This window comes from Aotus nancymaae, unplaced genomic scaffold (assembly GCF_030222135.1).
Source record: "Aotus nancymaae isolate 86718 unplaced genomic scaffold, 86718_ANA_hifiasm-v0.15.2.pri h1tg000040l, whole genome shotgun sequence".
Taxonomy (NCBI): Eukaryota; Metazoa; Chordata; class Mammalia; order Primates; family Aotidae; genus Aotus; species Aotus nancymaae.
In genome coordinates, this window is record NW_026988454.1 from 29,004,406 (window position 1) to 29,032,178 (window position 27,773).

Genomic DNA, 27,773 nt, shown 5'->3' on the forward strand with positions numbered 1-27,773 from the left:
CTGGTCTATAATAAACAATAAATATTAGCTGATATTTTGGATTGAGCCTCACTATTTTTTTAGACTAGTTTTTTTTTTTTTCTTAGTGTATTTTAAAATCTAAGTGTAAATAAAGTTAAGATGTTAGAATAAAGGATTGGACCTGTTTTTTTTTTTTTTTTTTTTGGACAAAGTCTTCGCTCTGTTATCCAGGCTGGAGTGCAGTGGTGCGATCTTGGCTCACTGCAGCCTCTGCCTCCTGGGTTCAAGTGATTCTTCTGCCTCAGCCTCCTGAGTAGCTGGGATTACAGGCATGTGCCACCACACCCAGCTAATTTTTGTATTTTTTAGTAGAGACAGAGTTTCATCATGTTGGTCAGGCTGGTCTCGGACTCCTGACCTCGTGATCCACTCGCCTAGGCCTCTCAAAGTGCTGAGAATTATAGGCCTGAGCCACCAGGCCCAGCCTAGGATTGGACCTCAATAATGTAAGGTTTCCCAGCGAGTGTCCTTATGTTCTGGATAATTGAGTTTTCTAGATAGCTGATGGTTAGATTTGTTTGTTGGGTTATTTTGAGGTTTTTGGATCTTTTTTTGATATCATGATTCTCCATTCTGAAAGCATAGAATATTGGATTAAATTTATTTAGCATGTTCTCTAAAATGGTGTTTTGATTACGTCTCTGATTTGAATTTAGTTTGATGTCATTTTCTTCTTTTTAAATTGAGATCCAGTAAAATCAAGTTAGTTAGGATTTTGCTTAGTTGGGTTCCAATTAGTTTTATTATATGCAGGTAATCTCTAATTTAGAAACCTGTTGAGATACAGAAGTTAATTTGTCAGTTATTTTGAACTTGTAACATAGTTCCTCTTAAAAACCATGTTTCCAAGGCACGACCAGGCATAGGGCAACCCCCCAAAGCCTGTTCAACCTCAAATATAGATATGTAGACCTACAGTGCAATGAGATATAATCATGTAAAAATTCTAGGCCAGGTGCGGTGACTCATGCCTGTAATCCCAGCACTTTGGGAGGCTGAGGCAGGTGGATCGCTTGAGGTCAGGAGTTTGGGACCAGCTTGGCCAACAAGGTAAAACCCCATCTCTACTAAAAATACAAAAATCAGCTGGTGTGGTGGCACGTGCTTATAATCCTAGCTACTTGGGAGACTGAGGCAGGAGAATCACTTGAACCCAGGAGATGGAGATTGCAGTGAGCTGTGATCGTACCCCTGCACTCCAATCAGGGTGACAGAGTGAGACTCTGTCTCAAAAAAAAAAAAAAGTATGTAAGAATTTTCTGTGGGAATGGATTATAGGTGATAATCAGGATACCAAGATGATGTGTTCCTACTCCTCTCACCCCCTTCCCTAAGCTGTGTGACCCTGACCTCATCTATAACATGAGTGATTTGGGTTAGGCCTCCACTTGACTTTTGGAGTGTGAAGGGGCTTCCTGTGGTATCGCGGTGGCAAGATATGTGAGTGTGAAGCTTTGGAAGCAGGAGATAGGGAAGTTTCTAGGGTGCTTGGGCTTATGGAACTCAGAGCCTAAAGTCTTAGAGTCTCAGCTGTGGGTATTCATTATAGAGGAGAGCCCCGGGCCAGAAGAGGGAAGGCGAGCCACCAGCAGCCTGCAGATCACTGTGAGGCAATTGGCGACTATATACAGAACATTTCTATCTGAGTGTTTGTAAATAGGAGGCTGGTTGTAGTGCTTCTTTTAATTTATTTCCTGGGGGACTTTTTTTTTTTTTTTTTTTTTTTTTTTTTAAGAGACTGGTGGCCTAGGTTGGAGGGCAATGTTAGGATCATAGTTCTCATAGCTCACTTAACCTTGAACTTCTGGGCTTAAGTTATCCTCTCACCTAAGCTACTGGAGTAGCTGGGACTACAGATGTATGCTACCTTGCCAAGTTTCTGGGAAACTTTAAATGGATGAGAGCCAGAAGTTTTATCAGTCTTTACCCAGCAATCCTATTACTGGGTACATACCCAAAGGAATATAAATCATTCTATTATAAAGATACATGCCACATGTATGTTCATTGCAGCACTATTCACAACAGCAAAGACTTGGAGTCAACCCAAATGCCCATCAATGATAGACTGGATAAAGAAAATATGGTATTTTTACACAATGGAATACTATGCAGCCATAAAAAGAAATAAGATCGTATCCTTTGCAGGGACATGGATGAAGCTGGAAGCCATTATCTTCAGCAAACTAGCAGAGGAGTGGAAAACCAAATGCTGCATGTTCTCACTTATAAGTGGGAGCTGAACAATGAGAACATACGGACATAGGGAGGGGACCAACGCTTACTGGGGCCTTACAAGGTGGGGTAGGGGAGAGCATTAGGGAAAAGAGCTAATGCATGCTGGGCTTAATACCTAGGTGATGGATTGTTAGATGCAGCAAACCACCATGGTACATGCTTACCTATGTAACAAACCTGCACATCTTGCACATGTACCCTGGAACCTAAAAAAAAACACAATAAAATAATTTTAAAAATTATACTCTCTTAAAATTTTTTTAAAAAAAGTATATCAACAGATGCAGAAAGAGCATTCAGTACAATTCAACATCCTTTTCTCATAATAACTCAGTAAATTAAAAGAATTTTTACCTAATAAAGGATATATTTTAAAAATTGAAAATTTTTTTGCTCTTTTATATCTAGCTCTATTGCTAGAAATGGTTATTTTCATGTGTATGTAGTTTTATCCTTACTTTGAATATCATACCTTAGTCTATAGCTTTGTATCTATAATCCTATTTATCTACTGATAAAATACAAGAAGACATTCAATTTTTTTTTTTTTTTTTGAGACAGAGTCTTGCTCTGTTCCTAGGCTGGAGTGCAGTGGTGTGATCTCAGCTCACTGCAACCTCTGCCTCCAGGGTTCAAGTGATTGTCCTGCCTTAGCCTCCTGAGTACCTGGGACTATAGACAGATGAGACCACGTCCAGCTAATTTTTGTATTTTTATAGAGACAGAGTTTCACCATATTGGCCAGGATGGTCTTGATATCCTGACCTCATGATCTGCCCATCTCGGCCTCCTAAAATGCTGGGATTACAGGCGTGAGCCACCATGCCCGACCGAAAACATTCAATTTTATGACGGCATGCGTTTACCTTTAATCTCTGTTTAAAGCTTGTGGTGTGTATGTGTGTTTTAACAAACAGTGCAGTAACCTTTAAAAGCACTTCCCACTTGCACTATGCAGTCTTTGTAAAAGGAACTGAATTGTTTATAGAATACTGCAAGCTTTTGGTAAAGTACATGTTTTTAAATCGTGTTAATTGTGTAAAGAAAAGAGAGTCTCGAGCTTGTTAAAAATTATTCCTGTCAAGTGTCATGTAGCTTCATATGTCAAACGTAACTTGAAAATGTTTTTCCCAAGTGGCCATGTCTTAACAATTTATGTTCCAGAAGGAGTTTCTTGGAAGGAGTTAAATAATGAGAGGTCACATTTTTCTTTCAAGTTCGATTTCCAAAGTGAAAATGAACTTCTGTTTCTTAACTTAAACTTGAAAAAAATTCAATGAGAGCCTTTAGCATTGTGCAATGACTGTGTTATATGGAGCTGGGCTTCCCTATCTCTGTCAGCAGAAATGAAACTTGACTTTTTTTTGTAGCTATAAAAATGAAGAAATAGAAGAAGTAAAAAATGCTGAATCTGGGAAACTGTTCTAGTCACTTAAATCTTAGCTACATAAATGTGTGTTTATATTCATGGGGCAGGACAAAATAAGAAGAGTCTTTTTTTTTTTTTTTTTGGTTAAATGCCACCCCCTGCCCAAATATTCCTTTGCAAATTCCTCATTGAAAACATATGAATAGCTAAAAATGAATATTTAACGTGATTAGAAAATATACAGTTTTTACAGTGAAATTCCAATCAGGTTACTGGAATCCAAGTTATAGGAATTCCAGTTGGTTATTCATTTCTTCTTGATATTTGAGCTAATGGAGAAGAGATAATAGACATAATCTAGAAACATTTTTATTAGAAGTCCTCAAAAAGGAATATATTTCATGTTTTAGGAGACAGTGTAGTATTTCAAGTTGAGATATGGTCAATGTCTATTTCAGAAAGAACTGGAAAGTGTTCTTAATTACCTATTACGTTCCTTTTGCTCAGATATTCTGCTTGTACCTGATTTCATGTTAGAATTAGATCATATTGCCCCTCAGATGGCTTCACAGGTCTAAACCGAGCTGATGTATTCTTTCAGTATACTATGGCTTTTTAAAAGATTTTTTTTCCTGGTTTATAGAGAATACTTACCTAATTCCATTTTAAGTCTTATTGTTGAGTGGTGGGTGGTCAGAGGAATAACTATGAAGGCAAAAGAAAACCGTAGGGAGGAGGTAGTGATGAAATTCCTTCTTGACTGATAGTTATCGCACACTTAAAAAAAACCTTCAAAGTTGTAACTGTTACGAGATTGTTAAGCTGCCTTCTTTGACTTTTTCCCCATTGGCTATAGAGGATTTATGATGAAAAAGTTTTCATTTCACACCGTATACAATTTCTCTTGATGAGTGAGCTGACTTCATGGCCATGGACGTGAGCACTGGGCATTAGCCAGTGTGAAAAACCTATGGTCATGAGTAGTCATTCAGAAATTTTAGCTGATTTTAAAGAAATTTTCTTCTGTATCTCCTAACATCATGCTGCTTTTGCTCTTCTGTGTTTTTTTAGTTTTAGGTATTGTTATCTATTGACTTCAAGTTGAGGATTTAGCCCTTTTTTCCTTCCCTGAACCCACCCCCGCATAGGTATACCTCCCATCCCATTTCTTCTCTATCCACTTACATTGCTTTGTTTAGTTCAGCTTTCAGTGTGTACAGTGTTAAAGCAGCGTCCACCATTTGAGCAGAGACACATCATCAAACATGGCTTTTCCTTTATTTTACAACTTTTGTCTCTCCTGACCTAAATAATGGCTTTTTGGGGTGTGTATGTTTTTGTGTGTTTGTTGTTGTTTCAATTTCCAACTCTACCCTATCAGTATCTTTTTACCTTAAGAACTCAGTCAGTTTTATCTTCCAGAGCCTTCCAATCTGATTTAATCTAATCTATATGAAAGTTCCTCTCATCTTAGAAATTTCCTTTTTCTTCTGATGCCTGTCTCCCCTGATAACTTTCTTGGTTTACTTCTTCATTTGATGGAGCCCTGCCTCTGATATCTTTTTTGTTTTTGTTTTGTTTTGAGACAGAGTGTCGCTCTGTTGCCCAGGCTGGAATGCAGTGGTGCGATCTCAACTCAACCTCTGCCTCCTGGGTTCAGGTGATTCTCCTGCCTCAGCCTCCTGAGTAGCTGGGATTACAGGTATGCACTACCACATCCAGCTAATTTTTGTGTTTTTTTTAGTAGAGATGGGATTTCATCATGTTGGCCAGGCTGGTCTCAAACTCGTGAGCTCAAACAGTCTTTCTGCCTGGGCTTCTCAAAGTGCTAGGATTACAGGCTTGAGCCACCGGCCCTCTGATATCTAAGAAAGATTAGTAGATGCATATTTTGTGTATGTCTCCTCTCTCATTTAATGGATAGCTTTACTGGCTAAGAAATTCTAGATTAAAAATCCTTTACCCTTTCTATTTTGAAGATATTGTTCCTTTAGCTTCTTTAACCATTTAGTTTCCAGTGTGTTGGTATTGAAAAGCTCAAGATGTTCTGATTCCTGATCATTTGTATGTAACTTTCTTTTCCTTGATAAAAGCTTTTGTGATTAGCTTTTTAATCCCAGTGTTTTGAAATTTCACAGTGATGTCCTTTGGGGTGTGTATGTTTTAATTAATATTTGTTGGGTACTTGATGAGTTACTTGAATCTAGAAGCTGTTTTTCTTTAGGGCTGAAATTTTTTCTTATTTAATTCTTAATTTCTAATTATTTTTCTTTTTTTATATTTTCAGATGTTAGATCTTCTGGACTGATACTTAAACTTCCTTTTCTCTATGCTTTTCTGTCTCACTGTCTTTTAGTTTTACTTTCTGGACCATTTAAAAAAAAATTGTTTCTGTTTACATAGCAAAGGCATTGATATTTATTTTTATTTTATTTTTTAGAGACAGAATCTTGCTCTGTCACTCAGTCTGGAATATAGTGGTGTGTTCATAGTGCACTGCAGCCTCGAACTCCTAGCCTCAAGTGATGCTCCTGCCTCAGCTTCCTGAGTATCTGGGACTCCAGACATGCACCACCATGCCTGGCTAATTTTTAAAACATTTTTTATAGAGGTAGGAGTCTCACTATGTTGCTCATCTCGAACTCCTGGCCTCAGTGATCCTCTCTCCTCAGCCTCTCAGGGTGCTGGGATTACAGGCATTGAGCCACTGTGCTTGGCCTATCTGGTCCATTTCTTATTCTTTCTTTTTCAGTCTTTCTACTGAGCTTTTCATTTCTGCTATCAGGTTTTTCATATGCAAGAGCTTTTTCTGTTGTCGTTCTGGGTATTCTTTTATATAACATCCTGCTTTTAGTTTATTGATATACTGTCTCTTCTTATCTCTGAGACTAGTGAGTTTTTAAAGTTTTTTTTTTTTTTTTTTACCTTCCCAGGTGTTTGCTGCAAGTTGCTTTTTTTCCTGCTTGGATCTCTCTTCCATTTGAATGATTTTCTGAGGTGTCTAGTAGCCTCTGGCTGTCTCTATTTGTGTAAGAGGGTGGGGGACTCAAAGGCTGCTTGGAAAGTTTGAGTGTTTGAAGGGGGCTTTTGGCTGGGTGGGCAGTGTTGTGGGGAAGAGCACCTGTCAGTAACTTTATTGATTGATCGATTGATTTTTATTTCATATTTTGAGACGGAGTCTTGCTCTGTCACTTAGGCTGGAGTATAGTGACACAATTTCTGCTCATTGCAACCTCCACCTCCCAGGTTCAAGCAATTCTCCTGCCTCAGCCTCCCAAGTAGCTGGTGGATTACAGGAACATGCCACCATGCCCGGCTAAATTTTGTATTTTTAATAGAGATGGGGTTTGACCATGTTGGCCAGGCTGGTCTCGAACTCCTGACCTCAGGTAATACACCCACCTTGGCCTCCCAAAGTGCTGGGATTACAGGTGTGAGCCACCATTCCTGGCCTGTCAGTAACTTTATTTAGGTCATCTTAGGCTGCTCAGTTTCACCAAAGAAGACCCTTTTAATCTCTTGGCTGGCTGGTAAGGCCCCACTGTCAGCTTTCCAGAAGTTGTGTCTCCTGGAAAGAAGCCTGGGTCTCAGCATTCAGAACACATCTTTTTATTTAATTCCTCTATGTTTGGTAGGTACTCAACTATGCTTTGTATTCTCAGACTAGAAACCTTCTGTTTTAACCTTTACTGAGAGTTAACATCCAGTTTTCTGCCAGGGTGGGAAGGGTGGCCACTGGTGGCTAGGAGTGTGGTCAGGAGATGTAGGGTTCAAACTGCTTAACATTTTCAGCCAATTCTTATTTTAGCTGTTTCTTCTTCCCCAAGAAAATCAATTCACCTTTACTTTCAGAAGTCCAATACCTGTGCTTTGGGAACTCGGCAGCATAAATGGCATAGGTTCTTAGCTTTCCCCTGAGCTGATTTAGGATTGGCTTCATCAAGTCACCAGTCTGTTATGACTCAACCTTTTGTTCTCCAGCTTCCAAAAATTTTCTTGTCACCTCTTCCCCATTCTCTCTATCTTCTTAAAACAATATCTTTGCTGCAGTTTCAGTGGGGCTTTGAGAGGGGTCTAGATTTGACATCTGTGTTCAGTTTGCCCCCTTTGCTAGAACTCCAGGACACTTTTTATGTGTGTTTTCCTATCAAGCAGAATGCCTTTCCCTGCTTTCCTGCCTGCCCTTTTCTGTGAAGGGTACCACCATGCTTTTAGCCATCAGACCAGAACGTAAGGGTCAGCTTTGACTTCTCCATTTCCTTTGCTTCCCCCATTATGTATGCAGCCAGAGAACAATTTTTCTTGTTTTTAAATTCTTTTTTTCTTTCCTTTTTAAAAAGTTCATTTCATTTTTAATTGACAGATAATAATTGCATGTATTTATGGGGTGCAATGTGATGTTTTGATACATGTGTGTATTGTAGAATGATGAAATCAGGCTAGTTAGCAAAATAATTTATTTTCTTTCTTTTATTTGAGATGGAGTTTCACTCTTGTTGGCCAGGTTGGAGTGCAATGGCACGTTCTCGGCTCACTGCAATCTCCACCTCCCAGGTTAAAGTGATTCTCCTGCCTTAGCCTCCCTGGTAGCTGGGATTACAGGCATGTACCACCATGCCCAGCTAATTTTATATTTTTAGTAGAAATGGGGCATTTTGTATTTTTAGTAGAGATGAACCCCTGACGTCAGGTAATCCATCCACCTCAGCCTCTTAAAGTGTTGGGATTACGGGCATGAGTCACTGCACCCAGCCACAAGTTCTTTTCTAACAAGGTCTGTCTGTTTGATAAATCACCAGGTCCTCATGTTTCTGGAGGGGCTACCCATGCTGGTTTAACATGTGGTGTATATGTCCACTAAAATAAATTCTTTCTGAGTGGTCCTAAGTGTACCCCACAGTCAAAAACAAATATGTTAGAATATTTTTTTCTGATTTCAAAGGAAGTTTAATATTAACTGTTAAAATTATAGGACTGTGTAAAATTACAGAACTAGGAAGAAAGTCATGAACTTTTTTCATAGTCCTAACCCTCAGCTGTAATTACTGTTAGCAATTGTTACATAACGGAAACATTTGAAAATCAAGAATATTTTCTAAGTATCAACACTTAATTTGATATTTCCTTGTCTACATTAATGTTAGTGAGAAAATGGAAAGGACATGAAAGAAGAGAAGATAATGAACAAAATATACATTCCTTGAGCAGGCAGTTAAAGAGTCTGAAATTCTTTCTGTTAGCTGTTCTGCATTTTGATTTACTTGGAATTTGGTGAGTGAATGAAATTCTAGAAGAGAACTGAAAACATTGTGGTTGAACAAACATTGACATTTTATCCTCCTTTTCTTTCTCTCTGTAGAATAATGTCTCAAGTATATGCATTTCCATTCAGTCTTTTCTAGAGAAACTATGTTATGCTGAGTGATGGTTATGCTGTCCTCCTTAATTTTTTATATACAGCTCAACAGTAGTTTCACTGACATGATTTTTGCATTGTCTCAGATTATGGTATAATATATAAAAATCCAAGGTTTTGGTGTAGACTAGAAAGCAGTTCTTAGTGTTGAAGTTTTCTGTGACTTCAGGTTATCTTTTAATACTGAAAAATTTTTACTTTGGTTTTTGTTGTTATGCTTGTTCTATTAATAAAGGTAGAAATGGGACTCCTTGTCTTTCTACATTTAGAGCTGCTACTGGGGTTGCAATTCTAGTTCTTTGCCTTTGCTAAGGAATTGCCATATTTTAGGAATATTGACAGCAGGTGGTATTGAAGGCCCCAAATTATCTGGTGGAACACAGCTCTGGAACGCTAATGGTTGCAAGTGGAAAGATGCAATTGGACATTTAAAAAAAACCTGACAAATATTCTATACATTTCAGTGAAAGCATTCTTTTCATAAGAGAGAGTATGTGTTTAATTCAGTATTGTTGGTGTTGCTAAAAACATTATTGGATTAAAAAAAATTCAATGTGGAATCTGTTAATACATTTATATTTTTAGTCTGTACTCTTATTAGTGGTGTGATTAAATTCCCATGGAAAAGATTCCAGTGTTAGAGAAGCTATGCCCTGCCCTCCCCAGTCCTGCTCCTCTCTTCAGAGTGAGTCATTGTCAACATTAGAGTGTCCATCTTCACATTCTATGTTACTGTTCCCCTCCTGTATATCAATACACATATATACATTCCTTTCTTTAAGAAAATGACCAAGATCATATTATATATAAATTGTGACTTGAGTGTTTTTTCTTTTAACAATATGTCTCTCAGTTTTCTGTATCTGTTCATACGAATTTGTCATTGTCTTCTTTTGTGATTACCTAGTTTTGCATTGTGTGAATGTCATCATTTGTGTTGTTGTCCTCCTACTGAATAGACATTTGGATTGCTTTTAGGTTTTGGCCATTTCAAATCCTGTTGCAGTGAACATCCTTGTACATACCTCATCATGTGGCACTGTCATAAAGACATCTAGCATTACCATAAAGCTGTCCTTTGAAGAGTATGGATTTGATTATTTGGAGCAGCCTGTATAGGGCAACTATTCTGGTAATCAAGCTCTCTGGGAATCCTAATTTTGGCATAGAAGGAGAGTTTTCAGATTTATTGCCGGAATAAGTGTCTCAAGATTATTCATTTGAATGATGATACATAAGTCATAAATGTCCAGCAGTAAATGTCTAGTAATAAATGGTGTGTGTGTATGTGTTGTCAATTTATCTCCTTATTTTATAGTCAACCATATTGGATATAACTTGTGAATTTTATTTAGTTATAATAGATGATTTTTCTGAACCTTTAGTTAAATAAGCATATTTCTATTCCTCATTGTCTTTTTCCCCAAGTCATAATTGCTTTTGACTGGATTGCCTATCTTCCAGTTTGTCAGTCTGGATAAGCCTACTTACTCTTTCAAGGAAGTTGCACCTGAGCTCAGTTGTGAACTCTCGCCTGTTCCTGTCCCTCTTCAGTCTCCTGTGTGGTCTTCATGGTGTCTTGTGCCTACCTGCCCTAGAGCATCCGAAGGTTGTATTGTGGTTCTTTCTTTACTGTGTGTGTCCTTATGGATTAAGTGCCTCAAGAGCTAGCATTGTCTTTGGATAATTTTATTTTCAGTAGACAAAGTGGATGTCAAATACATGACTCAATATAGTAGTGGGCCTAACTACAGAGTGAGCCTGGGGCTTAAACTGGGGAGGAACTTAATCACTAGGGAGTAAAGCTTGTGGTTAATTCAGTGGGAAAATAAAGGTTTTTTATTAGAGGGGTGATAGGATTATAGCTCTAATTAGAAAGAGTGCCAGTAATGTCTAGGATGCTATAGAGAACTGAGACAGAAGTTGAAAAACAAATTGGGATATGATGAAAGTGGTCTGGCGTATATTTGTGTAGTGATAATGGAAAAAAGGGAGCTAGTATTAATAATTTGGAATAGAATTTACCACAATTGACAAGTGATTGTGTTCAGCATTCATTCATTCATCCATCCATCTAGCTAACTTGCTGAGCAGCACTGAGTCAAGCAGTGTGCTGGCCATTGATAGTAAATTGCAAAGGACTGGCGTAAACCAAAGGTGCTGAGCAGGAATGGAGAGTAGGTGGCCTCTATGAAGATAATACCAGCCATAGAAGTTGTAAAGTCGGGAAGAAGGAACTGGTTTTGTTCGACTTTTTTTTTTTTTTTTAGCTTTTAGACTCATAGATGTTAAACTCCCCGGGGATATTCAGCAGAATGTTGGCAATATGAATTTTTTTGAAATAGATTTTGAGTTTTGTCTGTGTGGTTGAAGCCACAGAAGTGAAAAATGGCAAAGAATTAGATTTAGAGTTATTGGAAGGTTAAGTTGATCTGTGTTATGACACAGCACATAAGCCAAGCATTACTAGAAATAGAAATAAAAACTGAGCAATTAACACTGAATTTGGGTGAAAGAAGGGAAGATGGAAAATAGATAAAATGAATGAAGATGAAGGGCCAAATAACTGCTAATTTTATTGCATCTTCCTCTTTTCTGACTTGGCTTCTCTGATGGTTGATATGATGTGTCTACTTGCTAGGCGATAGTGTCCAGATAATCTAATCTGATGTTTGACCAAACATCTGGGCCTAGCAACTTTCTGTGAAGTTTTCACGAAAACTTGTTTCTGTGAAGGAAGTTTTTTTTTCAGATGTGATTAGCATTTAAATCAGTAGACTTTGAGTAAAGCTGGGTGGGCCTCATCTAATCAGTTGAATGTCTTAAGATAAAAAATGAAGGTTCCCCACACCCTGACCCCAGGGAGAAATTCTGTCTCCACACTGCCTTCTGAATTGATCTGCGACTTCAGCTCTTTCCTGGGGCTTCAGCCTGCTGACCTGCTTTGCAGATTTTGGATTAGCCAGCTCCCACAATCGCATGAGCCAATTTTAAAAATAAATCTTTTTCTAGACTGATCAGTAGATAAAGATATAGCTATAGATTAATCTCTATGTTTGCCTGTATCCATCTGTTGATATGTATCGTATTGGTTGTGTTTCTCTGGAAGACCTTGACTACTACAGATTTTCACATAACTAGAGTCAGAGTTGTGCTTTATATTTATTGAGCTTGTTCTTTAGCATTTGGCTCCATCCCTGATTCTTTGAGTCCTTTGACAGACAATTCTTCTCTTTCCAGGCAGTTATCTGATTTTCCTTTTGTTCAGTAAGTGCCCTGTGTGTATCTCTCTTATGCCATTACCATATTGTCATTCTTAGCCTATGTGCTTTTTCCCCCAAACTAATCTGTGAACTTCTTGCAAACTAGGACTTGCTCCTACTAGCTTGTGTGGCTTGGGTACCCAGCCTACTTGGCATGTAAGAATTTGTCACTGTGTGTCTATTGGGTGAAAGGTTAGCTCTGATCTGACTCTTAAACACGATACTAGGGAAGAAATGAAAAGGAGAAACATTAAAATGTAAAGTTAATGTGACCAAAAAGCCAGGAGAGGTTAGCAAGCACATGGTGAATATCTTCTGGATATTACCCTGGAATACAGGTGTGAAATTGTGGAAAGTGGGAAAGTTCCTCTTCAAAGTTTCCTTTCTTGTTAAAGAATAAATTTGCTAATAATTTTTTGTTAAGCCCTATTCTATGTAGCTGTTAAACATGCCATGCTTACGTGCACGTAGTACATTCTGTGTCCTTGTACTTTAACCAAGATATCTGTGCTGGACGTGCTCACAGGCATGTCCCAGCTCTCAGCCTATGCCCCTTACCTGTTTTAAAAAGTTTTAAGTTGATTAGCCAATCAGGTTTTAGTTTAGATTGTAAGGTCTAGCTCCAACCAAGGGAGATCAGACACAGCTGTAAGGACGACCCCAAATGTACAAGGAATAAATATGTTTCTTTTCCTTTGTTCGTTGTACTCTCGTGGCAAGATGGCTAGCGAGGGTACTCTTCTTGCAGTCCAGGAAGCAAAAATCGCTTTGCTGAGAGATCCTTTGTCTCAGTCCTGATTTTTTGTTGTGGCATAGAGCTTCTGTTTCCAAAATAAATGTATTGTGGTGATCTCTGGAACACCACAGTGACCATTATCTAATCAGCATTTGTTTATTTTTCAAGTTGTCAATCTTCATCAAGACTTGACTTTGCCCAGTGATGGCCAGATAAAGCCAGACTTTAAAATATGTCAGAGACATTTTCAAGAAAACACAGAAGTATCAAGAAGGACAAAGAAATGCTTGTAACCTCATTAGCTGTCGTTAACTATGAACATTTTGTGTAGATTTTCCTAAAATTTTTTTTTCGAGTCGGAGTCTTGCTCTGTCACCCAGGCTGGAGTGCAGTGGTGCAATCTCAGCTCACTGCAACCTCCTCCTCCCAGGTTCAAGCAATTCTCCTGCCTTGGCCTCCCAAATAGCTGGGGCCACAAGTACATACCACCATGCCTAGCTAATTTTTGTATTTTTTAGTAGAGATGGGGTTTCACAATATTGACCAGGTTGGTCTTGGACTCCTGACCTCAGGTGATCCACCTGCCTCAGCCTCCCAAAGTGTTGAGATTGCAGGCATAAGCCACTATGCCTGGCCTAGAATTTTTAATATGCACAGACATATACAGTGATAGCATATCATATATGCTGTTTTCTTACTTGCTTTTTTCAAGTAAATGTTGTAACATCTTTTGTTGTTATTAACTATACATTATTTTGAATACCTGCTTAGTATTTCACTACGGGGAAATATACATTATTTGACAAATATATGATTATTAGACATTTAATATTTTTCTTTTTTTTTTTTGCTATTCTAAATGTGAGTTTGGTGAACATATTTTCACATGTAGCTTTGTGTACTTAGCTATTATTTCCTGAAAATTGATAGTTAAAAAATAGAATTCCTGGGTCACAGGTAACCAATTTTTTTAAAGGGTTTTTTTGCTATTTGATACTTAAGTGCCCTCCAGAAATGTTTTACCAATATACATTAATTCCAGTAGCATATGAGAATTGAAATGTGTTCTTACAACAGATGTAGGTACATGACTAATATCTTTTTTTCTGAGACACATTGTTTTTTCCTAAGTCTTGAATATTCTGCATCAGATCTTGTTCAACCTGTTAAGCCTATTAGTGATTTTACCGGGATAAATTAATAGTCATCATATATCCATGCTTGTTTGAACAAAATACTCAAGCATCCAAAATATGAGTAGCCAGTCTTGCAGCATTTGTGAATGACTCACTTGTTTGTTTGAAATGAGAAAACATAGGAGGAGGCAAGTAAAATGACCATGAATTTTCTTTAAAGGAGCTATAATACAGTATGTAAGACCAGAGGACTAGCCCCAATCCCAGCCTTTGGGGGATATAGTGTTGCACATTCAATCATGTTACATTTATTGCCATAGAATTGCGAACTAAAACAAATGATACCACTATCCGTAAAGGTAATGGCTTCCCAAAGACCAGGATCCTGACCTTTCAGTTTGTACTTCAATGTGCCTCTGAGAAGAAATGTTAAAAGAGTAATATTGTAGGCTCATTGGATTTTTCTCATGGATTATGGTTAAACTACACTTGTAATGTTATTTAATAATAATCCAGGAATCTGTTAGAACAGAAAGGAATCTGTGAAAGCTATGGTGCTTATTCTTGTTTTTTTTTTTTCTGTTGTTGTTTATAAAGATTAACTATTTAGGGCAAAGGATTATCATTTATTCTAAGATTTTTTTTTCTAAAAAATAGGCTTATTCTAGAATTTGTTTCTAACTGAAGTGAAATTATTATTTTTATTATTATTTTTAGAGATGAGTCTCCATCTCTTGTCCAGGCTGTAGTGCAGTGGTGAAATCATATCTCACTGCAGCCTCGAACTTCTGGGCTCAAGTGATCCTTCTGCCTCAGCCTCTCAAGTAGCTGAGGCTAAAAGTGTGTGTGCCACCACGTCTGGCTAATTATTTTCTAATTTTTTGGAGAGACAGAGTCTTACTTTGTTACTCAGACTGGTCTTGAAACTCTTGGCCTCAAGCAGTCCTCCCACCTTAGCCTCTCAAAGTGCTGGGATTATAAGCATGAGCCACCTGCCTGTCCCAAGCTGAAATTATTCAAGAATCTTTTTCCTACTTAGATTTACTTCATTCTCTATTTAATGAAGACATGCTTTAACAGAATTAGTTGTGGTGTTTCTTTTTTTTTGAGACAAGGTCTCACTCTGTCACTTAGTCTAGAGGGCAGTGGCACAATCATGGCTCACTGCAGCCTTGACTTTCTGGGCTCAAGCAATCGTCTCACCTCAGCCTCCTGAGTATCTGGGACTACAGGCGTGGGCCACTATGCCCAGCTAATTTTTGTATTGTTTGTAGAGATAGGGTTTCACCTTATTGCCCAGCCAGGTCTCAAATTCCTGGGCTTAAGCAATCTACCTTCCTGGGCCTTCCAAAGTGTTGGGATTATAGGTGTGAGCTGCCGTGCCCAGCCTGGTGGTGGTATTTCTTATCTGTCTTTACTGCTGTTAAAATAAGGAGGTATAGGAGATGGAATAAATATTGCTTTCTGTGTTTTTGGTCAGGTTTCATATTTTTCTCTCCCAGATTTCAAGGGAGGAGTACTTTTATTATAAAAATGGTTCTCGACTGGGAGCGGTGGCTCACGCCTGTAATCTTAGCACTTTGGGAGGCTGAGGCGGGTGGATCACCTGAGGTTGGGAGTTCAAGACCAGCCTGACCAACATGGAGAAAACCAGTTTCTACTAAAAATACAAAATTAGCCGGGCTTGGTGACGCGTGCCTGTAGTCCCAGCTACTCAGGAAGCTGAGGCAGGGGAATCGCTTGACCCCAGAAGGTGGAGGTTGCAGTGAGCTGAGATCACACCAGTGCATTCCAGCCTGGGCAACAAGAGCAAAACTCCGTCTCAAAGAAAAAAAAAAGGTTCTATATAATCAAGTCTGAATTTGATTCCTTAAATATTCAAGTGGAAGTACTGAGACGTATGTTAACCTTAGACTCAAGTTGTAGATCACTGACACCTTAGATGTCCCAACACAGCTCAATTAAGTAGAGGAAGTATATAAAATGAATAAATGATTTAAAAGCACTGCTGATGCTGGGTATGCTACTGCAGAAAAGGAACTATGTAGGTGTAGTTCTTCCTGCTAGCTGGAGTTAAAACTGCTAGGTTAAACCCCTGGGGCTCATGGGTCTTCAGAGATGCAGTGTTTTGAATCAGCCAAGGAGTAGGAGGAATGAGAGGTGTTATTTGAAGAAAGGACATCATACAGGTGTTTTAGAAAAGCTGTGGTAGGAATGGCCCGGTGTGGTGGCTCACGCCTGTAATCCCAGTAGAGGGAGGCCAAGGCGGGTGGATCACTTGAGGTCAGGAGTTTGAGACCAGCCTGGCCAACATGATGAAACCCCATCTCTACCAAAAAACACAAAAATTAATTGTGGTGGTACATGCCTATAATTCCAGTTACTCAGGAGCCTGAGGTGAGAATTGCTTGAACCTGGGAGGAGGAGTTTGCAGTGAGCTGAGATCACTCTACTGCATTCCAGCCTAGATGACAGAGTGAGACTCAAAAAAAAAAAAAAAAAAAAAAAAGTGGTAGGAAAAATAACTCTTAATTAGCTCATTATGTTAGTTGCTGGACTTAGATTATATTCAATTAATGTAATAAGCAAAACATCATGAAATACTTTTACCACTGGGTATTTTTTTAATTCCTGTGCTCTTCCATCCCCAAAGAGTCAACTGTTAGGTGTTAGAACCCCAGATACATAACTTGGCAGGAGGTGCCCAGCGTTTTCTTGGCTATTCTTTGGTTGTGGAGAAATATTAATTCTCCTTTACAGCTGACATTCAGAAATATCTTAAATTTTAAAATGTGTTCAGTAGTAGCCAAGAGGAGTATAAGGGTGATTTTTACAAATGTTAAGAATTATAGTCCAGGCCGGGCGCCATGGCTTACACCTGTAATCCTGCACTTTGGGAGGCTGAGGTGGGTGTATCACCTGAGGTCAGGAGTTTGAGCCCAGCTTGGCCAACATGGTGAAACCCCGTCTCTACTAAAAATACAAAAATTAGCCGGATTTGGTGGCGGGTGCCTGTAATCCCAGCAACTCAGGAGGCTGAGGCAGGAGAATCACTTGAACCTGGGAGGTGGAGGTTGCAGTGAACCGAGATCGTGCCACTGTACTACTCCAGCCTGGGAGAAAGAGCAAGACTCCATCTCAAAAAAAAAAAAAAAAAAAAAAAAGAATTATAGTCCACATCTCAAGCATGTTATACGTAGTGACTTCCTTGTTCCCTTCCCCTTTGTCAGCGTATGTCAATGTTTGGTTGGTGTCCAGCCCTGTCTTGGTATGAGTACAGGTCACTTGACCAGGCTGTAGACATAAGAATGGGGGAAACAGGGGTACAACTATACATTTAAAAGAAATGAAATATTAAAACGTCATTCTCCTTCCTACTAGCTCCCAGAAATTCCTTTTGTCGAGTGGATTTTGTTATTTGTAATTCTTTTAATCTCAATTTAAAATTAGAAGGATTTGGATGGTCTCATTTATGGACCCAGCAATCCCACTACAGGGTATATCCAAAGGAAATGAAAACATCACCATGTCAAAGAGATATCTGCACTCCCATGTTCATTAGAGCATTATTTGCAATACCAAGGTGTGGAAACAACCTTTGTCTGTCAGTGGATGCACGGATAAAGAAAATGTGGTGTTTGTCTACAATGGAATATTATCCAGCCTTAAAATAAGAAAAGCCTGCTATTTGCTGCAATATGGATGAGGCTGGAGAGGATGTTATGCAAAGTGAAATCAGCTAGACATAGAGTCATATACTGCACGTTAGCACTTATATGTGGACTTTTAAAAAAGTCGAACTTCTATAGAGAGTAGAGTGGTGTTACCAAGGACTCAGGTGTGTGTGTGGGGTGGGTTACGTGAGCCATAGGAGATGTTGGTTGAAGGGTATACAGTTTCAGTTATGCAGGAGGAATACATTCTGGGGGTCTAACGTACAGCCTGGTGACTATACATGATAATGTATGAAATTTGTTAAGAGATTACATCTGAAGTGTTTCCATCACACACATACACAAAAAAAGTAACTATGGGAGGTGTTGGCTATGTTAATTAGCTTGATTGTGGTAATCATTTCTTTTATATACAAATGTATATAAAATCATCACGTTGTACACCTTAAATATATACAATTTTTATTTGTCAATTACAATTCAGTAAAGCTGGGGGCAGGGGAGGAGGTGGAGAGTTAGAGAGACTCTTACAGCCTCATTTATGGACCATAATAGAACTCAGTGACAGCTAGAGACTTCACTTTTAGGAGATGGCTGTAGATAGCAAAAAGTTTCTGCCAAGATCATTTTACAATTTCCTCATCATTGGTTTTATTATTTTATTCTTTCAAAAACTAAGAACATGTTCAGGAGTTTTTTTCTTTTAATATATATATATATATTTTGAGATGGAGTCTTTCTCTGTTGGCAGGCTGGAGTGCAGTGGCACAATCTCGGCTCACTGCACCCTCTGCCTCCTGGGTTCAAGCGATTCTTCTGCCTCAGCCTCCCGAGTAGCTGGGACCACAGACGAGTGCCACCACACCTGGCTAATTTTTGTATTTTTAGTAGAGACGGGGTTTCACCATGTTGGCCAGGATGGTCTTGATCTCTTGACCTTGTGATCCGCCACCTCAGTCTCCCAAAGTGCTGGGGTTACAGGCGTGAGCCACTGCGCCCCGCCCTTCTTTTAATATTTTAAAATATTAAATCTTATATTTAGTTATATCTTAAAACTTTTTGGCAGTTGTTTTCTCATTGAAATTATTTATAGACTCTTTTTCCTTACCTATATATAGTTCATTTTTCGAATAGTTTAGGGATGTTGTAGAAGCACCCAACTTCCAGACAGAAATTGAAGACGTGTTTCATACAGACAGGGTGAATCAGCCCTGGTGTTGCTTCCCTCTCTCTTCTGTGTTAACAAGTGTAATAAAACATAAATCTGTAATAGGAAAAATGAAATATAAATGTTTCCGTGTTTGATCATTCTTGTTATTTAAAAAAAAAAAAAGAAAAAGCATTGGTTTTAGGGCTGACAGTCTGTCAGGAACTGTGGATCTTCTAAAATAGGAGGAGTCAGGTCCTGAATGACGTCGTTGAGCAGCTGCGCTAATCCTGGACGGATGGACTGACTGCAGACTGGACATTCTGTTACACGAGGGAAAAAAATGTCTGTTTACCCCAGTGCAGGGTCTTTTTGTTGTGAGTGAAAGCATTCCTAAGGATACATTATCTATGGGGAAAAATTAGCACCACACTCCACATTGATCCTGTTAGTGAGACTTAAAGAGCATCTAGAATATTATGGGGAAATGGAAGCTGTGATCTAGATAATAAATCCACATAGGAATGAGAAGGGAGAAACAAAAGTTGCTAATGTGTAATGAGGTGATAGACACAGGCACACTGAGGACTGGCGTTTTCAGTTGACCCCTAAATAAAACTGACATTCCATCTCCAGGCTTGGGTGTACTTAGGCTTCCCTTTTTTGGCAGCTTCTTTTGAAGCTGAATGCTTTTTTAGATCACATCAATAGCACATCCTAATTATCCAGCTAGGAAAACATTATTAAGAAACCCGAGGCAGGTTCTCAACACCACAAATTATCCTGTGAGGACAACCACAAAGAAAACTTACCCTTCCTTATACACCATGTTTTAATTACTCATTTCCATGTTTATCAGCTGCAGTAATCGATTCTCATTTATAGAAGATTTAAACCTGACATATTATTGCTTTAATCCGTCTTCACTATCCTCCCCCAAATAAAATACACATGCACATTTCAACTCACAGGTGGTGATCTGCAATTTGAACTGGATTTCCGTGCTGACCGCACTCATGCATAATTGGGCAATCACACTCACAAATGCATTACTCTGAGAGGGCCGCATGATTTGTAGCCAGAACAACATCTTAGGCAGGAAGGAGCCTATACCGAGGCACCTGAAAAATCAACACGGATTTTGTTCTGTTGAAAAACCAGATTTTTAAAAATTGGAGTTAATGCGTTTTTAATTCACACTTGATCTTTTCTATAATTTTGTAAAAGAAACTCATTCATAAGTTTTCAGAAAAGTTTTATAAGCAAATTATCAGAGGCCTTGGATGACATTAGAAACTCAGTGCCAAAGATTCCTCTTTATAAAGATACCAGAAGTCATTCCTTTCATTGAGGACCAATTGAACATTTTAGATCCACAGTTTGTGTCTTTGTCACATGGGTTCCTCCTCAGAGTCACGAGTTGCCTGCTGCATCTCCAGGACCTATTTAAGGTAGAAAGAAGAGGAAAGAGGGAGGGCTTTCTCTGAGTGAGGTTTTTTTTTTGAAAGGTAAACTCTTTCTGGTGACTTCTGCTTTCATCACATTGGAACTGTGCATGTCTACTTCTAGCTGCCTGAGGGTGTCTTGTGTATTTCATCAGGACACATGGCTGCCCTAGAAAGTAATTGGTGTTGTATTAGTAAGAAAGAGAGGCCAATGGATACTGGATTGGCACAGAGTATATGCCACAGTATGCTGTTATTATTTTGCTGATTTTATTTGGATATAATTGTTTTGAAATAATTGCTCCCATTAAAATGGTAGTACTCTATGTGGCTTTTTTTAACTTTTTTTAGTTTCAAAGTTATAAACATAAACTTAGTACTCATTGTATTAGAAAGTAAATGACAATTATAATTTTGTTTTCGACTATTGCCATTGAATGGGATCCATTTTTCTCTGACTCATCTTAGTGTTGTGAACTACTTAAAAGTCATGCCAAGTTAGGTGTCTGTTTCTCAGATTTTTAAAACATTCCACAGCCTCTTATGAAGCATCTACTTTTCTAGGAAGAATGGACAGCAAGAGATCAGTGGATGAGAATGATAAGAAATACCCTCTGACCTCATAGAGCTTCTAATCTGCTGGGCCAAGTCGGGAGAGCAGTTGCTAACTATAATGAAAGGAAGCATGAAATACAAGCTAGATATGGAGGTTAAAGGTTAGAGGAAACATTTCTACAAGTCCTGTGGGAAGAGAGTGACATTAGGGACATAAAACAAAGGTAGTGTTATTGTTTGATTTCCACGTTTTTAATTGTATTTTTATGAAACTAAATTCATATATTACAGAAAGATCTTGTCACTTTAGTGAGGAAGGAAAAGGGACTTTATGAGTCAAGGATGTCATTAGAAACACGTTAATTTCTTAGTCTCTTTTCCCTCCTTGTTCTAGAGCTCTGCCAACTCCCAGTGCTTAAAATAACCACTTAAGGTGTGTGAATATATTATGGATTTTAGTTTCCCCAAATAAAATACTGTAACCTAATCAAATTATCCACCAGTATGGAAAAAATTCTTAAAAAAAAAAAATCGAAGCTCATAGAGCAGACATTGTCAATCTCTTTCCACACATCCTCTGACTCATATTCATGTGCACACCCACAGATTGTGGTTGGTTTCTTTTCACATAATTAGAATCATACTATATGTATTGTTCTGCAACTGGCTTTTACCAACCTCATAACATCTTTTAAAAATTCTTTTCTCCTCATTACACATGGAATAGTGGGTTTTTGTTTTGTTTTGTTTTTCAGTCAAGGCTGATACCACCCTTACCTCGGGATTAAAATACACACACACACACACACACACACACACACACACACACACACAGGAGCATTTTATGAAGAAATAGTTGGCCCAGAATACTAATAACATCTCATTGAGAAACAGTGATATGTGTACTGACAAGAAACTGAATTTGTCACATAAAAAAAAGAAAATGATACGGAAATACCTGTTGTTCTTAATATTTCTTTTAAAAAATTAAAATAATTTTAAAAATGTGATTGTACCATAAGTATTTTCTCATCAATGGCCAATGTCTTTACACATCTACTGGTTTGCATGTGCAAGAGCATAGCACAAACTAGAAGAATTGCTGGGTCAAAGGATATGCATGTTCAAAATTTACCGATGCTCCCAAATCACTCTCCACAGTGGCTGTACAAAATTGCAGTCCTAATAACAGCATACACATTTTCCCACATGTTTTTCAACATGATAGTATCAGTTAATTTGTTTTGCAAGCATAATAAGAAAAAATAAAGTCATGTTTAAATTTCCATTTTCCCGTCCAAAAAAGTCTGCAACAGAGTACCTTCAGTTTCGTGATAAATGACTAATTTGCTCTTAGATATGCAGTTTGTGCTCGTCTGCTCTGGATTCTCTGCTGCCTATTTCATTCATGTATCAAAAGCAGACTCATTTACAAATCAGTCACCTCTTTGGAGTGTGTTTTTAGTCCCATCTGCACAGAGTGTCACACTGATCCTGATTGGCAGGAGTAAATTTTATGAAGCACTATGAATTGGTGTTTGTAGAGAAAGAGCTGTATTTTCCAAACTGTGGTTGCTACTGCATCATTGGGTTGGTGAAACCAAATTAAGGACATGAGCAATGTAAACAAAGCAATAGAATATAAAATATTGGAGAGTATCATACAGTAACTGGGTAAGACATGTTTCGTGAAACGTTTCATATTTATTTGTGTGTTTTCAATATGTGTTTCTATGTACATATATATGCACATATAATGTGAGTACTGCGTTTTGATGTGAAATATTTCTGAGTTAAGAAATGCCTGTATGGAGAATCTCAGCTTTAAACATTTATTCAAAGCACAGTTTATTACTGCCCTGCCTGAGGCAACAGTTTCATACTTGATGGTGGCATTTCAGAAAATAAGTTGTCAATCATATCAATACTTTGTGAAGGGTTAAAGACTAAGCCTTTTTTTTTTTTGAGACAGAGTCTCGCTCTGTTGCTGGCTGGAGTGCAGTGGCACTATCTTGGTCCACTGCAACCTCTGCCTCCCAGGTTCAAGCGATTCTCCTGCCTCAGCCTCCCAAGTAGCTGGGATTACAGGTGCATGCCACCACACCCAGCTAATTTTTGTATTTTTAGTAGAGACAGGGTTTTACCATGTTGGCCAGGATAGTCTTGATCTCTTGACCTCATGATCTGCCCTCCTTGGCCTCCCAAAGTGCTAGGATGACAGGAGTGAGCTACCATGCCCAGCCAAGACTAAGGCTTTTTAAGAGGAACTTAAATGCTTAGAGATACATGTCACCTATTTGGACTTGGAGATATAATAGCTATGAAAAGTCAAATTGTCTTGGGTGCAGAATGAAGAAGTGTTATGCCCTACTAAACTTAAATTTCACTGAGCAATTTAATTTTCCTTGCTCCAGTGCAGTTACTGAACTTGACTCTGTGGTAGCTGTTTTGCTCTGCAGGCAAGAGAATGCAGAGGAAATCCTTGAATTTCAACAGCTTCGCCTTGTGAGTGGGCAGAAGTGCAACTGATTATCCAAAAGTAGTTGCTTAAACTAATTTAGACTATTTAGCTAACCTTAATCCCAATGCCGATCTTATGTTGCTTAGAAAATTACCTGTTGGTGATTATAATAAATGGAGGCAATTAAAATTTTAAAAAGTGATGGAAGATTCTGCATGTGGGTGTATTTAATTATCTGGCAGGTGTTCATATTCTTACAATGTGAAACTTATGGGTAAACAATGGCCTTTCTGTTAGAAATTCTATTCGCACTTTTGTGTTTCTCCCCTTTTAGGGGTAGGTATTTTCAATTGCTTAGAGAATAACAGTGATGATTTAACTAATTTGTTTTGCATTGTGTGTTTCCTAAGTGGTTATATATATTTTTTGCTTGTTTTCAACTAATTCTAACTTTCTTACTTGAATTATTCTTTTTAGCAATTGTATCTTCATAAAAAATGATGTGAATGGAAATATGATTTTATTTTCTAGATTTAAAAATAATGTTAGAAAAATGGTCTTTTAAAGTTCTGTGATATAGCCATACCTTAATTTAAATTTTATGAGGTATTACTGATCCATTTTAGCAAAGGTGAACACAAAATGATAAATATTATTTCATCGAGCAAAGAAGATGAAGTGAAAGTTCTTTAAGGACTATCAACTAGAACATAAAATTATTGAATACTGATGTTCTGATACAGTTTCATGGTCTGTATTGTTAGTAAGAAACAGAAGCAATGAGTATTTATTGTGTTACTTTAAATTTAGGTAAAAGTATTTAATCCCAAAAAAGTGTGAAATAATTTTGTATATATTCAGTCTAATCATATCTTTGAGATGGTATTTTCTGTTGATCTCATTTGTGTGTGGTCAGTGGTAGCACGGTGTCTGACACCTATTGTGATTTCTAATGGGCACTCCTGTCAATGTAACTTTGCTCATGTAAGAGCTTTGAGCTCTTTGCTGATGGTGAATGTAATGACTGACATTTCTGTCATGTAGCTTCTGGAACGTTCTTAGGAGATCCTTCAGTTGAGTATATAGATAGTATATATGCTGTGGGTCCATGTTATTACTACTATCCTCTTCCCCTTGTAAACATTCCTTTCCATTCACCTTTCATCTAAAGAAGAAGCTGCTGCATTTGGAAAGAGGAGATAAGGTTAGGGTTAGGTGATTTCTGAGTAAGTGGTTTTGTTGTTTCTACAACTGTTTTATTTTGTTAATGTGCGTCATAACTTAAAATGATGTAAATGCTAATTAAACCAATTGGCTTGATGAAAGAAGCTTGCAGATTGCAAAAAGAAAGTCTTATGAGTAGATGTTTAGAAATACAAAGGAAAACTGTCATACCACAGTTTGTGCTCCAAAATTTATTTTGTGAGTTTCTTTGAATAGAATTCTTTGTGTTCCTTAACCGTTTTGCTTATTTAAATAATAAATGGAAAAAAGCTTGTCAACATTTAGATTACACTGAAGAAATATCAGTAAAGGTCAGTTGTAATACACATGAGTTTTTTATTTGAAAAATATTAGATATACATTAAGTTGGCTGGCATGGGTAGCTATTAAAGCTTAACAGATGAGTTTTATGGCATGTTATCAAAATACGAGGTAATTTAGAACAACTTTGTTACAATCAGATCGAACTTGCTTTAATTACGGAAGACCCAAACACAAAGCCTTATGTGCTGGGGAGGAAAGCCCTCTATATCCCAGTCTTCTTCACCTACACCAAGTACATTGTGCAAGTGGATGCTAAGATAGGGCTTTTCCAAGGCCTGAAACCCTGGCTGATGTCCAGTGCCCTTTCCACTGTGACCTGGGGTAGCTTGAAGAAGGTTTTCCCTCTGGATGAGATTGAGCAGGTTTCCTACAAGGATGATATGAAGACTTTGCTGAAGAAAGTTGTGAAGAAGACCTCCTACGAGATGATGATGCAGTGCGTGTCCGCATGTTGGCCCACCCGCTGCATGTCATTTCAATGTGCTGCATGGTCCAGTTTGTGGGATGGGAAGCCAAATACAGTGGTGTGCTGAGCTCCACTGGGAAGATTTTCAAAGAGGAAGGTTTGCTGGGATTTGTTGGATTAATCCCTTACCTCCTTAATTTGTTGGGCAATGTGGTTTTTTTGTGGGGCTGTAACCTGCTGGCCCACTTCATCAGTGCCTACCTGGTGGATGACAGCTTCCGCCAGGCCCCGGCCATCCGGGGCCACACCAAGTATGTGATGGGGATTGCAATAAGCATGCTGACCTACCCCTTCCTGCTAGTCGGCAGCCTGCAGGCTGGGCTCCCCTGTTACTCCCCGGTGTTCAAATCCCGGATTCACTGCTGGAAGTACTTGAGTATAAAGGGCCAGCTCTTCTGAGACTCCAACCTGCTTCTCCCCTGGGTGTCATCAGGATCATGTTTCACCCTGGAGTAACTTGAGCCATCTAAAACATGGTCTCAGGACCTGGGCACCACCAGTGAGGCCTGACCATCTTGGGATACCTGCAAGATGACTCCAACCCAGCAACAACCAGGTGTGTTCCAGCCCAGTTGGGCTTCAGTTTCCGTATTTGCCATGTGTCTGTCCAGATGTGGAGTTGGGTATGGGTGGGGCTGCACCCAGTGGATTGGGTCACCTGTCAGACCTGGTGAAGGTGGGGAGAGATGGGGATTTGGCAGAATCTCTGTGCCTCCTGGATTTGCTGAGTCTGTCTTGTGCAGAAGGCCAGAGAATGGCACATGGGGGCCCAGGTTGGACAGGGAAAGGCTAATGGGGTCAGACCACACCCTGTCTACCCCTCCAGTCAGCCCAGTGCATATCCTGCAGCTCAGCTGGGAGCATCATTCTCCTGCATTGTAAATAGGGTGTGATTCCCTGGCACGCGGCCACCATCATGTCTAGGCCTATGCTAGGAGGCGGATGCCAGGCTCTGCCTGCGTTTTTCTCAATACTGCTCTTCTGATATGAGGGCAGCTCCTTCCTCTGAATGGGAAATCATATGACTACTCAGAATATGTCCTCCTCATCTAATGCTCATCTGTTTAATGGTGATGCCTTGCGTATAGGATCTGGTTACCTGTGCAGGTGTGAATACCCAGAGGCTGGGCAGATCAGCATCTCTAGTCCTACCCAGTTTTAAAGTTCGTGGTACAATTTGACCCCATCTCCTGCAAATATATGTATTGGTGTTGAAAAAAAACAGAATTCCCTGGGTTTTTTTATGGCTTTATAGAAGGAAATAAAGATATTTTTACATATAGGTCCAATATAAGGAAGATCCATAGAGGATCAAGTTTCAGAATGGCTTCATTGACTTGAGGAAGTAAAGCTATTGAATATAAAGGGTGTATGAATGAGAGTATTCACTTCCTTTCCCAGGGAGAGACTGACTAGATGAAGTGTATAGAACCCACACGCTCCCAGGCCAGTGGTCTGTGAGAGGTTCTGGATGAAAGGTTAAGAGATTGCTTGCTGCTCTTATCTTTCCACTGATTCTACTGGTTAACCTGACACTCACCCTATTGGTGGATGAAGTGTAGTGTATACACTTTCCCATAATAAACCTGGTGTATCATTTCCCTTGTTCAGCTTCTTGAAGATTATGTGTTACATAATAATAACTAAGCCTCTATATACAACTCCTTTATAATTTTACCAATACACAACTTACATTAAAAAGGTATATGAAGGTCTTATATGAAGGTCTACATTTTTATACTAATGCTATTTAAATATACTATTTTTATAGTTGACTGTATTCATCTTTCACCCCAATCTACTACTCATCTGTTGACTTGCATTCAAATATTTTCCCAGAAATTAAAAAAATTCTTGCCTCTCCTGTGCTGATAGCCCCCAGGAATACAATATAAGTTCTGAAGATGAAATATAAATTGGTCTTATGACCTGTTACAGTGAGGGCTCCAAGAAAAGTACTTCTTTCAGTATTTACACCATTGGGTAGGCCCCTCCTGTTTGTGGCATAAGTCTGAGACTTTAACTGATAAAATCAGCAGAATCGATACTGGGCAAGTTTCAGGCCTAAGCTTTGAGAAGTCCCAGCAATTATATCTGAGAAGTCCAGCTATTTTAGTGGGAGGTCACATGAATAGAGAGAGGCCCTAGGACTACATGGGAATGGGGAGTGGGAGGCTTGGCTGTCCAAGTATCCTAGCTGGTCTCCATCAGCTAAATGCAGCCTTATGTGATGACTGGGGAGGTGAGCAGAAGAACTGTTCAGCTGAGCCTTGCCATAGATTGCAGAATCTTGAGCAA

The 27,773-nt window shown here is 38.7% G+C and overlaps 1 protein-coding gene and 1 pseudogene across 1 annotated transcript in view; both read left to right on the forward strand.

The window, feature by feature from the left end:
• NHSL1 (NHS like 1) overlaps window positions 1-27,773 on the forward strand; it is a 272,793-nt gene that overhangs the window by 16,216 nt on the left and 228,804 nt on the right. The window lies entirely within an intron of this gene.
• Window positions 25,049-25,874, forward strand: LOC105732366 (mitochondrial carrier homolog 1-like; annotated as a pseudogene).